The 14,404-nt window shown below is 40.0% G+C and overlaps 1 pseudogene; it reads right to left on the reverse strand.

Moving 5' to 3' along the window:
• Positions 1-7,690: 7,690 nt before the first annotated feature.
• Positions 7,691-9,768, reverse strand: LOC110301720 (stress-induced-phosphoprotein 1 pseudogene; annotated as a pseudogene).
• Positions 9,769-14,404: the final 4,636 nt, after the last annotated feature.

Genomic DNA, 14,404 nt, shown 5'->3' on the forward strand with positions numbered 1-14,404 from the left:
ACTCTGAGGAGTTCTGACTCAACCAGGATTACAGGAAGAACAGGTTGCAATCAGATATATTGAGGACAGGGAGCCTTTGAGATAATCAGATGGGGGGAGGCAAGCATAAGAACAGAAGTAACAGAAACCAAGGTTACTTAGTATCATCAGAAACTCCAATAATAGCAAGTCCTGAATACACCATCACACCAGAAAAGCAAGATATGGATCTAGAGTCACTACTCAAGATGATGATGGAGGACTATAAGAAGGATATAAATAAGTCCCTTAAAGTAATACAGTAGAACAAGGGTAAATAGGTAGAAGCCCTTCAAGAAAAACACAAAAATCCCTTAAAGAATTACAGGAAAACACATCAAAATAGGTGAAAGAATTGAACAAAACCATCCAGGACCTAAAAATGGAAGCAGAAACAATAAAGAAATCACAAAGGGAGACAACCTAGGAAAGAAGTCAGGAGTCATAGGTGCAAGCATCACCAACAGAATAGAAGAGGTAGAAGAGAAACCTCAGGTGCAGAAGATACCATAGAAAACATTAACACAACAATCAAAGAAAATGCAAAATGCAGAAAGATCCTATCCCAAAACATTCAGGAAATCCAGGACAAAATGGGAAGACCACATCTAAGGATAATAGGTATAGACAAGAAGGAAGATTTCCAAATTAAAGGGCCAGTAAATATCGTCAACAAAATTATAGAAGAAAACTTCCCCAACCTAAAGAAAGAGATGCTCATGAACAAACAAGAAGCCTATAGAACTTCAAATACACTGGACCAGAAAAGAAATTCCTCCTGTCACATAATAATCAAAACACCAAATGCACAAAACAAGGAAAGAACATTAAAAGCAGTAAGAGAAAAATGTCAAGTAACATATAAAGGCAGACCTATCAGAATTCCACCTGACTTCTCTCCAGAGACTATGAAAGCCAAAAGATCCTGGGCAGACCCTAAGGGAACACAAATGTTACTCCAGGCTGCTATACCCAACAAAACTCAATTACCATAGATGGAAAAACCAAATTTACACAATATCTTTCCACAAATCCAGCCCTTCAAAGGTTAATAAAAGGAAAACTCCAACACAAGGAGGGAAACTCAATCTTAGAAAAAGCAAGAAAGTAATTTTTCAACAAACCTAAAAGAAGATAGCCACAAGAACAGAATCTCAACTCTAAGAACAAAAATAACAGGAACCAACAATTACTTTCCTCAATATCTCTTGATATCAATGGACTCAATTTCCAATAAAAAGACATAGACTAACTTACTGGCTATGTAAACAGGGCCCAACCTTTTGCTTCATACAGGAAACCCATCTCAGTGACAAAAACAGACACTACCTCAGAGTAAAAAGCTGAAAAACAGTATTCCAAGCAAATGGTTCCAAGAAACAAGCTGGAGTAGCCATTCTAATATTGAATAACCCAAAGTTATCAAAAAAGACCTTCATATTCATCAAAGGTAAAATCTACCAAGATGAACTCTCAATTCTGTATATCTATGCTCCAAATGCAAGGGTATCCACATTCATTAACGAAACTTTAGTAAAGCTCAAATCACACATTGCTCCTCACACAATAATAGTGGGAGACTTCAACACCCCACTTTCATCAATGGGCAGATCCTGGAAACAGAAACTAAACAGAGACAGAGTAAAACTAACAGAAGTTATGAACAAAATGGATTTAACAGATATATACAGAACATTTTATCCTAATATATATATATCTTCGTCTCAGCACCTCATGGTACCTTCTCCAAAATTGACCATAGAATCATACACAAAAGAGGCCTCCACAGATACAAAAATATTGAAATTATCCCATGCATCCTATCAGATCACCACGGACTAAAGCTGATCTTCAATAACAGCATAAATACTAGAAAGCCAACATACACGTGGAAGCTTAACAACACTCTACTCAATGATACCTTGGTCAAGGAAGGAATAAAGAAAGAAATTAAAGACTTTTTAGAGTTTAATGAAAATGAAGCCACAACATAACCAAACTTATGGGACACAATGAAAGCAGTCCTAAGAAACTCACAGCACTGAGTGCCTCCAAAATGAAACTGGAGAGAGCATACACTAGCACCTTGACAGCACACCTAAACGCTCTAGAATAAAAAGAAGCAAATTCACACAAGGGGAGTCAGTGGCAGGAAATAATCAAACTTAGGGCTGAAATCAACCAAAGAATCAACCAAACCAAGATCTGGTTCCTTGAGAAAATCAACAAGATAGATAAACCCTTAGCCAGACTAGCTAAAGAACACAGGAAAAGAATCCTAATTAACAAGACCAGAAACGAAATGGGAGACATAACAACAGAATCTGAGGAAATACAAAACAATCATCAGATCCTACTACAAAAGCCTAGACTCAAAAAAACTGGAAAACCTGGATAACATGGACAATTTTTTAGACAGGTAGCAGGTACCAAAGTTAAATCAGGATCAGATTAACGATCTATGATAGTCCTATATCACCCAAAGAAATAGAAACACCCATTAATAGTCTCCCAATCAAAAAAAAAAAAAAAGCCCAGTACCAAATGGGTTTAGTACAGAGTTCTATCATACCTTCAAAGAAGAACTAACTCAAGATGAAACCAGCTAAAGAAGATGCTCCACAGAGACCTACAGCAGAACTCCAAATTGCCCAAGACTGAGTTGACCTAGTTAAAATACTATGCTTTTTAACCTCTCTCTCTCTCTCTCTCTCTCTCTCTCTCTCTCTCTCTCTCTCTCTCTCTCTCTCTCTCTCTCTCTCTCTCTCTCTCTCTCTCTTTCTCTCTCTCTCTCTTTCTCTCTTTCTCATTGTCTTTCTCTCCATAGTGCTCCTGGCAAGCTTCTTCCCCCCTCTCTCTGTCAATAACTCTCACAGGTTTCTGCTGTGTCAGAAATTTTCTCAGACTCCGCTGCCACTGCCCCCTTGCTCTCTTTAATCCCTCATCTTTCTGACTCTCTAGCCTTCCTTCTCTCTTTACCTCCTCCCCCTCCACCTGGCCATGGCTGGTCATTCTCTCTTTCTATCTTCTCTCTTTCTCCCTGCCTTTCTAAAATAAAGCTCTAAAACCATAGACTATTTCTACACATCAAGGATGGCTGTGCTTGAACGATGGGATAGGCTTTTTCCTAATGAGTGACATCTATCCTCCCACCAGAAGGCCATCTTTGTTTCTCCAGCCATGGACCAACAAAGGACTCTCATCCAATTGGGAACCATCCAGCACCCTATCCCTATGCTCTCTCCTCCTTTGGCCCTGGAGTTCAGTGCCACCCCAGGGCCCTATTCTGTTCTAAGCTTTTTGTGGTGTCCATCTTTGTATGGGATGCTCAAAGCTGGGAACCTGGTGCCTAGGACTGCCCCTTGTCTACCACCTGCCAAGCTGGGGTCAGTGGCTTAACACATTCAGACACCCACCTGGGGACACATGGAAAGCATGCAGCAATCCCCATCATCTGCCTGCCCAGAGCACCAAAATGCTGGTGGGATGCAGGTTATCTCCCCTCTTTCACCTACACCCATGGCTCCAAATTCCTCAAAATAGAAACAGAAGGTACTCTACCTAATTCATTCTATGAAGCCACAATTACTCTGATACCTAAACCACACAAAGAACCAACAAAGAAAGAGAACTTCATACCAATTTCCCTTATGAACATCAATGCAAAAAATACTCAATAACATTCTCACAAACTGAATTCAAAAACACATCCATCATCATCAAGTAGTCTTCATCCCAGGGATGTAGGAATGGTTTAATATACGAAAATACATCAATGTAATACACTATATAAAGAAATTCAAAAGCAAAAAACACATGATCATCTCATTAGATGCTGAGAAAGCATTTGACAAAATCTAAAACCTGTTCAGGGTAAAAGTCTTGGAATGGGCCAGGCAGTGGTGGCGCACACCTTTAATCCCAGCACTTGGGAAGCAGAGGCAGGCAGATTTCTGAGTTCAAGGCCAGCCTGGTTTACAGATTGAGCTCCAGGACAGCCAGAGCTACACAAAAGAAGAACAAAGAAATATAAATTGAAAGGAAGAAGTCAAAATATCACTATTTGCTGGGGATATGGTAGTATATATAAATGACCCCAAAAATTCCACCAGAGAACTCCTAAACCTGATAAACAGCTTCAGTGTAGTAGCTGGATATAAAATTAACTCAAACAAATCAGTGGCCTTTCCCTTCATAAAGGATAAACAGGCTGAGAAAGAAATTAGGGAAACAACATCCTTCACAATAGTCACAAATAATATAAAATACCTTGTTGTGACTCTAAGGAAGTGAAAGACCTGTATGATAAGAACTTTAAGTCTCTGAAGAAAGAAATCAAAGAAGATCTCAGAAGATGGAAATGTCACCCATGCTCATGGATTGGCAAGATTAATAGTCAAAACGGCTATCTTCCCGAAAGCATTCAACAGATTCAATGCAATCTGCATCAAAATTCCAACTTGATTCTTCAGAGTTAGAAAGGTAAATTTGCAAATTCATCTGGAATAACAACAACAACAACAACAACAAATCAACCAACCAAACAAACAAACAAAAAACCCCATAGAATAGCAAAATCTATTCTCAACAATAAAAAACCTCTGGTGAGATCACTATCCTTGACCTCAAGCTGTACTACAGAGCAATTGTGATAAAAACTTCATGGTGCTGGTAGACTGACAGACAGGTAGATCAATAGAATAGAATTGAAGACCCAGAAATGAACCCACAAACCTATGGTCACTTGATCTTTGTCAAAGGAGCTAGAACCATCCAGTGGAAAAAAGACAGCATTTTCTACAAATGGTGCTGGGTCAAATGGCAGTTAGCATGTAGAAGAATGTGAGTTTATCCATTCTTATCTCCTTGTACAAAACTCAAGTCTAAGTGGATCAAGGATCTCCAAATAAAACCAGAGAATATGAAACTTATACAGGAGAGAGTGGAGAAGAGCCTGGAAGATATTGGTATAGGGGAAAAATTCCTCAATTGAACAGCAATGGCTTGTCCTGTAAGATTAAGTATCAACAAATGGTATCACACACACACACACACACATATATATATATATATATATATATATATGTGTATATATATCAAGAAGTTGGACTCCAGAATACCAAATAACACTATTAAAAAGTGGGATACAGAGCTAAATAAAGAAGTATCAACTGAGGAATACCAAATGGCTAAGAAGCACCTGAAAAAATGTTCAACATCCTTAATCATCAGGGAAATGCAAATCAAAACAACCCTGAGATCCCACCTCACACCAGTCAGTTAGCTAAGATCAAAAATTCAGGTGACAACAGATGCTGGCGAGAATATGGAGAAAGAGGAACACTCCTCCATTGCTGGTTGGATTGCAAGCTGGTACAACCAATCTGGAAATCAGTTTGGCAGTTCCTTAGAAAATTGGACATAGTACTACTGGAAGATCCAGCCATACCTCTCCTGGGCATATACCCAGAAGATGCTCCAACTTGTAATAAGGGCACATGTTCCACTTTGTTCATATCAGCCTTATATATAATAGTGAGAAACTGGAAAGAATCCAGATGTCATTCAACAGAGGAATGGATACAGAAAATGTGGTACATTTACACAATGGAGTACTATGCAGCTATTAAAAACAATGAATTTATGAAATTCTTAGACCAATGGATGAATCTGATTGATATCATTTTAAGTGAGATAACCCAATCACAAAAGAAGAAATATGATATGCCCTCACTGATAAGTGGATATTAGCCCAGAAACTTATAATATCCAAGATACAATTTGCAAAACACATGAAACTCAAAAAGGAAGACCAAACTGTGGATATTTCGATCCTTCTTAGAAGGGTGAACAAAATACCCATGGAGGGAATTACAGAGACAAATTTCAGAGCAGAGGCTGAAGGAATGTTTATCCAGAGACTGCCCCACCTGGGGATCTATCCCATAAACAATCATCAAACCCAGACACTATTGTAGATGCCAATAAGATTTTGCTGACAAGAGCCTGATATAGCTGTTTCCTGTGAGGCTCTGTCATTGCCTGGCAACTACAGAAGTGGATGCTCATAGTCATCCATTAAAGGGAACACATATTCACCAATGAAGGAGCTAGACAAAGTACCCAAGGATCTGAAGGGATTTGTAGCTCATAGGAGGAACAACAATATGAACCAAACAGAAACTCAGAGCTTCTTGGGACTAAAGCACCAATCAAAGAAAACACATGGTGGGATTCATGGCTCTAGCTGCATATGTAGCAGAGGATGGTCTAATCGGTCTCAATGGGAGGAGAGACCCTTGGTCCTGTGAAGGTTCTATGCCCCAGTATGGGGGAATGCCAGGGCCATGAAAAGGGAGTGGAGGATGGGTTGTAGAACAAGGGGAGGCAGGTGAGGATAGGGATTTTTTGGAGGGAAAACTAGGAAAGGGAATGACATTTAAAATGTAAATAAAGAAAATGTCTAAATTTAAAAAATGAAAAAAAAATTTCATAGCTAAATAAATAGGCCAATTTAAGTCCTTACTCTTTGGTTTGCTTCTGCCTAATGATATGAATTTACCCTTCCTGAATTAACTAATTAATAATTAAACCTAACTAACTGAGTTTTTTTTGTTGCTTCATTGTTTTGTTTGTTTGTTTTAAAGATGAGACTACTTAACTGTCTCTTTGTACTAATACCTCAATTTCAATTCATAGATTGCTAGACTATACATCAAAGGCTGTAAGTTTGTACTTTACAAATACCATGTAGACTCTGAAGTTAGTGAAATGATACCTACAAAGTTGCTTCTAGGATTCTCAGAAACAGTGTCTGAAAAATGCATGAACATAGTTCTGTAAAAAGTGAAAAAGTAGATGGATTTCAGTATGTTTCATCCCAGCCTGTCCCTCATTGAAACTCATTGCAGTTCTGTGTGATTCGTGCATGTGATTTATCCTGGCTCTGCACATTTACATTCACTAATTCAACACTGGTATGATAACATGCTCTCAGAATACACAAAGCATAAATGTCTGCTGCCCTGGTCTTTACACTATTTCTGAGTATTTCATATGAGTAAAGGAACCTAGGAACCTGCATACAATTTTTAAAAATATTTTGGGGCACGCTCTGAAGGACACTTTAATCTGCCCTTGAGGGAGCTTCCTAATGCTCTGGAGGAATGATGTTTTCTGTTTTATTTTCTGCACATTCTTTCACTCTAAACTATACTATAACAAGTATTTTCTATTACCAAAAAATGCCACATTGGAACATACATGAGTACTTTGTGTCTCACCTCTTATCTGGGCAGATTGTATTCTCTGTAACTTGTCCCTGCTTCTTACCTGAAGACAGAGAACAGTGTCTCTGTCTTATACCTTATAGAATAACCAGAAGTGACAGATGAGATGCATGCATTTACTTTCAAAAAGTAAAATTTCTAAAACTGTGAGTAAAATCACATTTATTTTAAAAGAGACTTAAGTGTTAGCAACAACTTCCTTGTTAAGAGGAAAATACTTGAGAGACTTGACTTTCTTAATAACTTAAATATCTGTAAACTTGTTTACTTTTAGGCATCTTTGATGAATTATTACAACTCACTCAGTGATGGCAAATCTATTTTAGAGATTAGTGAAAGATAGCATTCCACTTTTCCTTATGTATTTATAAATATTTTTTTAACATATAACCACGCCTGACTGGCTTCTTTTATTGAGGAGGGACCTGGGTAAGAACAAGTAAAGAAAGGTGGGACCCTAGGTTGGGAAGAATCCCCCCCTCCCCGTATGCACCCACTGCCCCAAATAAAAAATAACCAACTATGGGGGAGCAGCCGAGACAGTGACGGGGAGGCTGGGAGAGGGCAGGGAAGGACACTCGGAATTGAGGGCAGCAGTGAAGAGACCATGCGTGTGCTGGGAGGGCCCGAGGTGGCGCTGGATGAGTCTGTCTTCCTTGTACGCATGTATAAATATAAAGATAAGCCTTTCTTCTCCCCCCCCCCCGCCCTCTGCGCAGTGCTGCTCGCCACCTTCCCAGCTCGCCTTTCCTCATTGGCGAAGGGAAGAGGGGGAAAAGCAAGTTATCACCGAATTGCGATCAGACCCACATCCATCAGCTTCTGGATCTTCTGTGCTATTACAGGATTCTTTAAGTGTTCGCTCAGAGCCTGGGGGTCCTTTTGCATCTGCTCCAGGATGAGTCTCATGGCTGGGTCACTCATTATCTGCTGCACCTCAGGGTCAGCCATGGCCCGCCGCTTCACATCCTCAGGGCTATCATGTCTGTTGTACTGTGCCATCATACAGCGTTGGTAACCATCTGCTGCTTCCTTACAGCTGGAGTCCAGGTCTAACGCTTTTTGGTACACACCCATGGCTTTTGTATAGTCCTTCATGGCTTCCAGAGCAGCTGCTTTCCGTGTATAACCCTTGATGAAGGTTGGCTCTAGCTGGATGCACTCCTCACAGTCCTTGAGCGCCAGCTGAAACTCCAGAAGCTTGGTGTAGCAGGCAGCTCGGTTGCTGTACAGTTTGGCATCTCTCGGGTTCCTTTTAATGGCTTCTGTATAGTGCTTCATGGCCTGGGGGTAGTCCCCTTTCTGGAAGCATTCGTTGCCCTTGTTCTTCTCCAAAGCCAAGTCAGGGTTGACGTAAGCCAGGCACTCCTGCTCCTTCAGAATTTTCTCTGCCTGCTGGCACTTCTTGAGCACATCTGGGGTCCGGTGCTCTGCCAGAGACTTGTTGTAGAAATGTATAGCATCCTTGTACCTTTCTTCTTTGAAATAGGAATTGCCAATTCGGGCATAAGCTTTGGCGATTTGCCGGTAGTCCTCTCGGTTCTCTCTGCCCACTTCAATGGCCTTCTCACAGAGCTCCCGGCATTTGTTATAGTCGCCCTTCTCAAAGTGCACAGCTGCTTGATTAGTTACGTAAGTCATGTTGGTAGGGTCCAGTTCCTTGGCTCTGTCATAATGCTTCAGGGCCTTGTCAAAATCTTTCTTCTTGTAGGCATCATTTCCCAGCTCCTTCTCTTTCAGTGCCTGTTTCTTATTCTCTGGAAGATCTTCTTCCATTGGTTCTGGCTTGGCCTCCTTTTTGGGAGGAGGTGGGGGTGGGGGTGTTGCGGCCTCTTCCTCTTCATCCATGCTGCCCAGATCAACCCCAAGGAGGACACTGAGAGTAGTCATGACCCGGGGATCCTGTAGTTTCGTGCCCAGGTCTGATGGCTTGTTCTGCAGCTGTTCTATGAGTTCCCTGTAGGTGGGGTCACTGAGCAGCGACCTTGTCCTGGGGTCGTTTTCCAACTTTTGGTATAGATTAGGCAAGTTGAATGGATTCATGAATTTCCTCTCTGCCAGCCTGGCCTCCATGTTCTGCAAGCTCTCCTTAAGCTGGAGATTATTGGCTTCATGTTTTAAACCTTCTTCATAGGTTCGTTTGGCTTCTTCAAACCGGTTTAGGAATTTAAGGGCTGCTGCTTTTCTTGAATAACCCTTGCCCCAGTCAGGCTTCAGGTCAACAGTCTTGCAGCCGTCCTCATAGGCCTTCTGGTAGTCTCTTTCTTGGCGTAGGCTGCAGAGCGATTGCTGTAGAGCACATGGTTCTGGGGATCTAGTTTAATTGCCTCAGAGTAGCACTGTAAGGCATCATCAATGTTCCCAGCACTCAGGGCCTTATTGCCCTTCTCCTTTAGCTCATTCACCTGCTCCATAGCCTGGCCCGGAACCCCGTTGAATCGAATTCGTCCGCTCCGCGTTCCCAACCCATAGATATTTTTAATTTACCTCAAAAGCAATGTTATGTTACTTTAAAAGGGGTAATATTACTAATACTGATACTTATAGATTTTAGTGAAAATAATAATCTATAAACATTTGTCTTATACCCACATGTACCTAGTTTTCACCCCTCACCAAGGAAACTTCTCTTTGCAAAACGTGGTGACCATTAAAGAAACCACAGCCAATCAAAATGCAAAGCTATGGCACACACTCCTAAAGGATACACATAACTCCCTCATACAAGACTCAGGCAATACAGCAGAAAAGAGGGAAGGTATGCTGTAAAGGTCAGTGAATCAGAGAGCTTGCTTAGAGATTGGATATTGTATTAATGTCTGAAACTATTCTCATGAAATCTAACAAACATGCATATTAAACCATGAGCAAAATAAGGATGTCATCCATAAACATACCAAAGTGGACAGGAAAAATCTCAAGATGCTTCAACCTTACACAAAGAATTCAAGCAACTAAGTGAATCTGGCAACAGGATATGAAAAACACACCAATAGACTGCCCAGCGCCAGATGATCAGCTTTTAAAACATGCATACAAGTAACATTATACAGCCTCAACTGGTTATACTTAGGACTATGTATGTATTCACATATGAATACAATAACAATTAATCAAAATTAGCCATAAATTTGGAAAGAAGAGAGAGAATTATATATATGAAGGTTTGGAAGGATGAACAGGGAAAAGTTGTGATTAAATCATATTCTCAGAAAAAATAAACTATATTAAATGGCTTATGAGACAGTGCTGTGTGTAAAGGAGCTTGCTGTCAACACTTGAGTTCCATACTTGGGAACCACATAGAGGAGGGATAAGACCAATTGCTTCAAGTTTTCCTCCTACCTCCACATGTACAACATCACACTTGGCACTTGTGGTTCTTTTCCTACATATATATGAATAGTTATGTATATTAAATGTTTTTCAAAACTATATTGGCAAAAGTCTTGACAAAATCTCACAGATGGTTCAAAGAGGTTAAAATGCTAAACAAAATTATAAGTTGATTTCTTTTTAAAAAAATAATTGACATGAGTATGTTTTATTTCCACCACATTAGTACTCAAAATTATTGGTGAATCCACTGAGAAGTGGTGACCCCGCAGAAGGTCAGGTTGTTTTGATACTGAATGGAGGATCCTGTGCAGTTTCCAACTCCCAGTTGAAACACTGGCTGTAATACTTGGTGCCACACTCCTAAACTTTCTGTAGTTATAATCTAGAGATTTAAGAAAAATGAGAATTTACATAACAGTTAACATGCATTTTTATCAGATCAATAAAAGTATTGAAAATGTCACTTACTATATTAAAAAAAAAATCCTAGGACCTCTCTTGTTCAATGACATCACAACTTTATAAATAAGAGGCACTTAGGTTTTATTAATGTGAATTCTATGCATATGTGATTTATAATTAGCAGGTTGATAGGTTCTGAAGGTTACCATTGCATATGAGCAAAACATCCATCAGCATTTTATATAGCACTACCAGGAAGTGAGGCTTCCATCAGAATGTATCAGATAGTTCAGGTCAAGAATACATTGACTCCAAATAAATAGTAGTAAATTCACTTTATTGCTCACTAAGTAAATATATATTTCCTGTTAAAGTATTCTAGGCTAGACTAGAGTTGGTTACTAGAACTTATATTTAATTATCTTATTTTTAATTATTTGGAATACCATGCAATAAATTACTTTTAAAAACGTGATTTAAAAACTTTAAATTTTGCACTGGTTCACTTCCTTGAATTGTAGGATACAAGCAGGGAAGAGTTTATTAAATTTTATCAAAATGTCACATTACTGTAAAACAAAAAAGGGCTTAGGTTATTATTGATAACTTATGGTTAGAACTAGAAAATTATGATTTAAATTAAAGCAGTTGTATCATTGAATTTCACACACTACAATGTATGTATGAGTGTGTGTATGCATGCATACATGAATGTATGGGTCAGAGTCTTGCATGTAGCTCAGACTTCCCTCAACACTAGGATACTTGGCAACACACTTTTTTTTAATTAGTTATTTATTTCATTTACATTTCCAATGCTATCCCAAAAGCCCCCCACACGCTCTCTCACCCACTCCCCCAACCACCCACTCCCACTTCTTAGCCCTGGCACTCCCCTGTACTGAGGCATATAAAGTTTGCACGACCAATGGGCCTCTCTTTCCACCGATGGCCAACTAGGCCATCTTCTGATAGATATGCAGCTAGAGACACAAGCTCCGGGGGGTACTGGTTAGTTTATAATTTTGTTCTACCTATAGGGTTGCAGACCCCTTCAGCTCCTTGGGTACTTTTTCTAGCTCCTCCATCGGGGTCCCTGTGATCCATCCAATAGCTGACTGTGAGCATCCACTTCTGTGTTTGTTAGGCCCCGGCATAGAATCTGCGGGAGACATCTTGGTTCCTGGACTCCACCGAGACTAGTCTGCACAGGTGAGAGTGTGGACTACAGAAGCTAACAGCTTCTGGGACAGGCAAAACACTTTTAAGTAAAGATAACTATGTGATTATCCTTCCATTCTCTTGGTGGTTCTCTAATCATGTGGTAGTTTCACACTGTCTCACACAGAATGTGAATTTTACAGATGTTGGGTTAAATGGGGAAGGGAAAGGGAGGAACTAGGGATTCAAAATTATAAATGACCTGCAAGAGACCTATAACTTCAGATGTGACAAGAGTGGGGCTCAGCATCTTGACTCTAGATCAATATCTGCAACAATAAAACACACACACACACACACACACACACATACCAGGCATTAATTTTTTTCAAAGATGATACAGTCTTAGGAGACACTATCATCCTCTCAGAAGATTGATATAGTAGTGATATTCTTGGCAGAGGAAACTGCATAGTGATTCCTAGTGGATGCCACATTTTCTGTCTGTATTAGCAGTCTGTTATCATCAGAGTCTGTTGAATTTGTTTTTCTTATCATATCCATTGTGTCCTGGGTGTGATGAAATCTAATCATTTCATCTTGTATTTTCAGATGGATAAAAATACTTCCTTTTTAATTAGATATTTTCTTTATTTACATTTCAAATGCTATCCCGAAGGTCAACTAAACCCTCTGCCCTGCCCTGCCCTGCTTGCAAACCCACCCACTCCCTCTTCCTGGCCCTGGCATTCCCCTGTATTTGGGCAAATATAATCTTTGCAAGACCAAGGGCCTCTCCTCCCAATGATAGCCAACTAGGCCATCTTCTGCTACATATGCAGCTAGAGACATGAGCTCAGGGGGTACTGGTTAATTCATATTGTTGTTCCTCCTATAGGGTTGCAGACCCCTTCAGCTCCTTAGGTATTTTCTCTAGATCCTCCATTGGGGGCCTTGTGTTCCATCCAAGAGATGACTGTGAGCATCTACTTCTGTATTTGCCAGGCACTGGCACAGCCTCACAAGAGACAGCTATATCAGGGTCCTGTCAGCAAAACCTTGCTGGCATATGCAATAGTGTCTGGGCCTGGTGGCTGTTTATGGGATGAATCCCTGGATGGGGCAGTCTCTAGAGGGTCCTTCCTTCAATCTCAGCTCCAAACTTTGTCTCTGTAACTCCCACCATGGGTTTTTTGTTCACCATTCTAAGGAGGAACAAAGTATCCACAGTTTGGACATGCTTCTTTTTGACTTTCATGTGTTTTGCAAATTGTATCTTGGGTACTCTAAGTTTCTGGGCTAATATCCACTTATAAGTGAGTGAATATCATGTGAGTTCTTTTGTGATTGGGTTGCCTCACTCAGGATGATATCCTCCAGATTGATCCATTTGCTTAAGAATTTCATAAATTTATTATTTTAATAGCTGAGTAATACTCCATTGTGTAAATGTACCATATTTTCTGTATCCATTCCTCTGTTGTGGGACATCTGGGTTCTTTCCAGCTTCTGGCTATTATAAATAAGGCTGCTATGAACATAGTGGAGCATGTGTCCTTACTGGTTGGAACATCTGGATATATGCCCAGGAGAGGTATTGCTGGATCCTCTGGTAGTACTATGTCCAAATTTCTGAGGAACCACCAGACTGATTTCCAGAGTGGTTGTATCAGCTTGCAATTCCACCAACAATGGAGAAATTTGCCTCTTTCTCCACATCCTTGACAGTATCTTCTCACACCTGGATTTTTGATCTTAGCCATTCTGACTGGTATGAGGTGGAATCTCAGGTTTCTTTTGATTTGCTTTTTTTCTGATGATGATTAAGGATGTTGAACATTTTTTTTAGGTGCTTCTCATTCTCATTCAGTATTCCTCAGTTGAGAATTCTTTATTTAGCTCCCTACCCCATTTTCAATGGGGTTATTTGATTTAATGGAGTCCACCTTCTTGAGTTCTTTATATATATTGGATATTAGTCCCCTATCTGATTTAGGATAGGTAAAGATCCTTTCCCAATCTGTTGGTGACCTTTTTGTCTTATTAATAGTGTCTTTTGCCTTACAGAAGCTTTTCACTTTTATGAAGTCCCATTTGTTGATTCTCAATCTTACAGGACTCAATCTTGCGGTTCTGTTCAGGAATTTTTTCCCCTGTGCACATATCTTCCAGGCTTTTCCCTACTTTCTCTTCTA

The sequence above is a fragment of the Mus caroli genome, unplaced genomic scaffold (genome assembly GCF_978045245.1).
Source record: "Mus caroli unplaced genomic scaffold, Mus_caroli_1 scaffold_11, whole genome shotgun sequence".
NCBI lineage: Eukaryota > Metazoa > Chordata > Mammalia > Rodentia > Muridae > Mus > Mus caroli.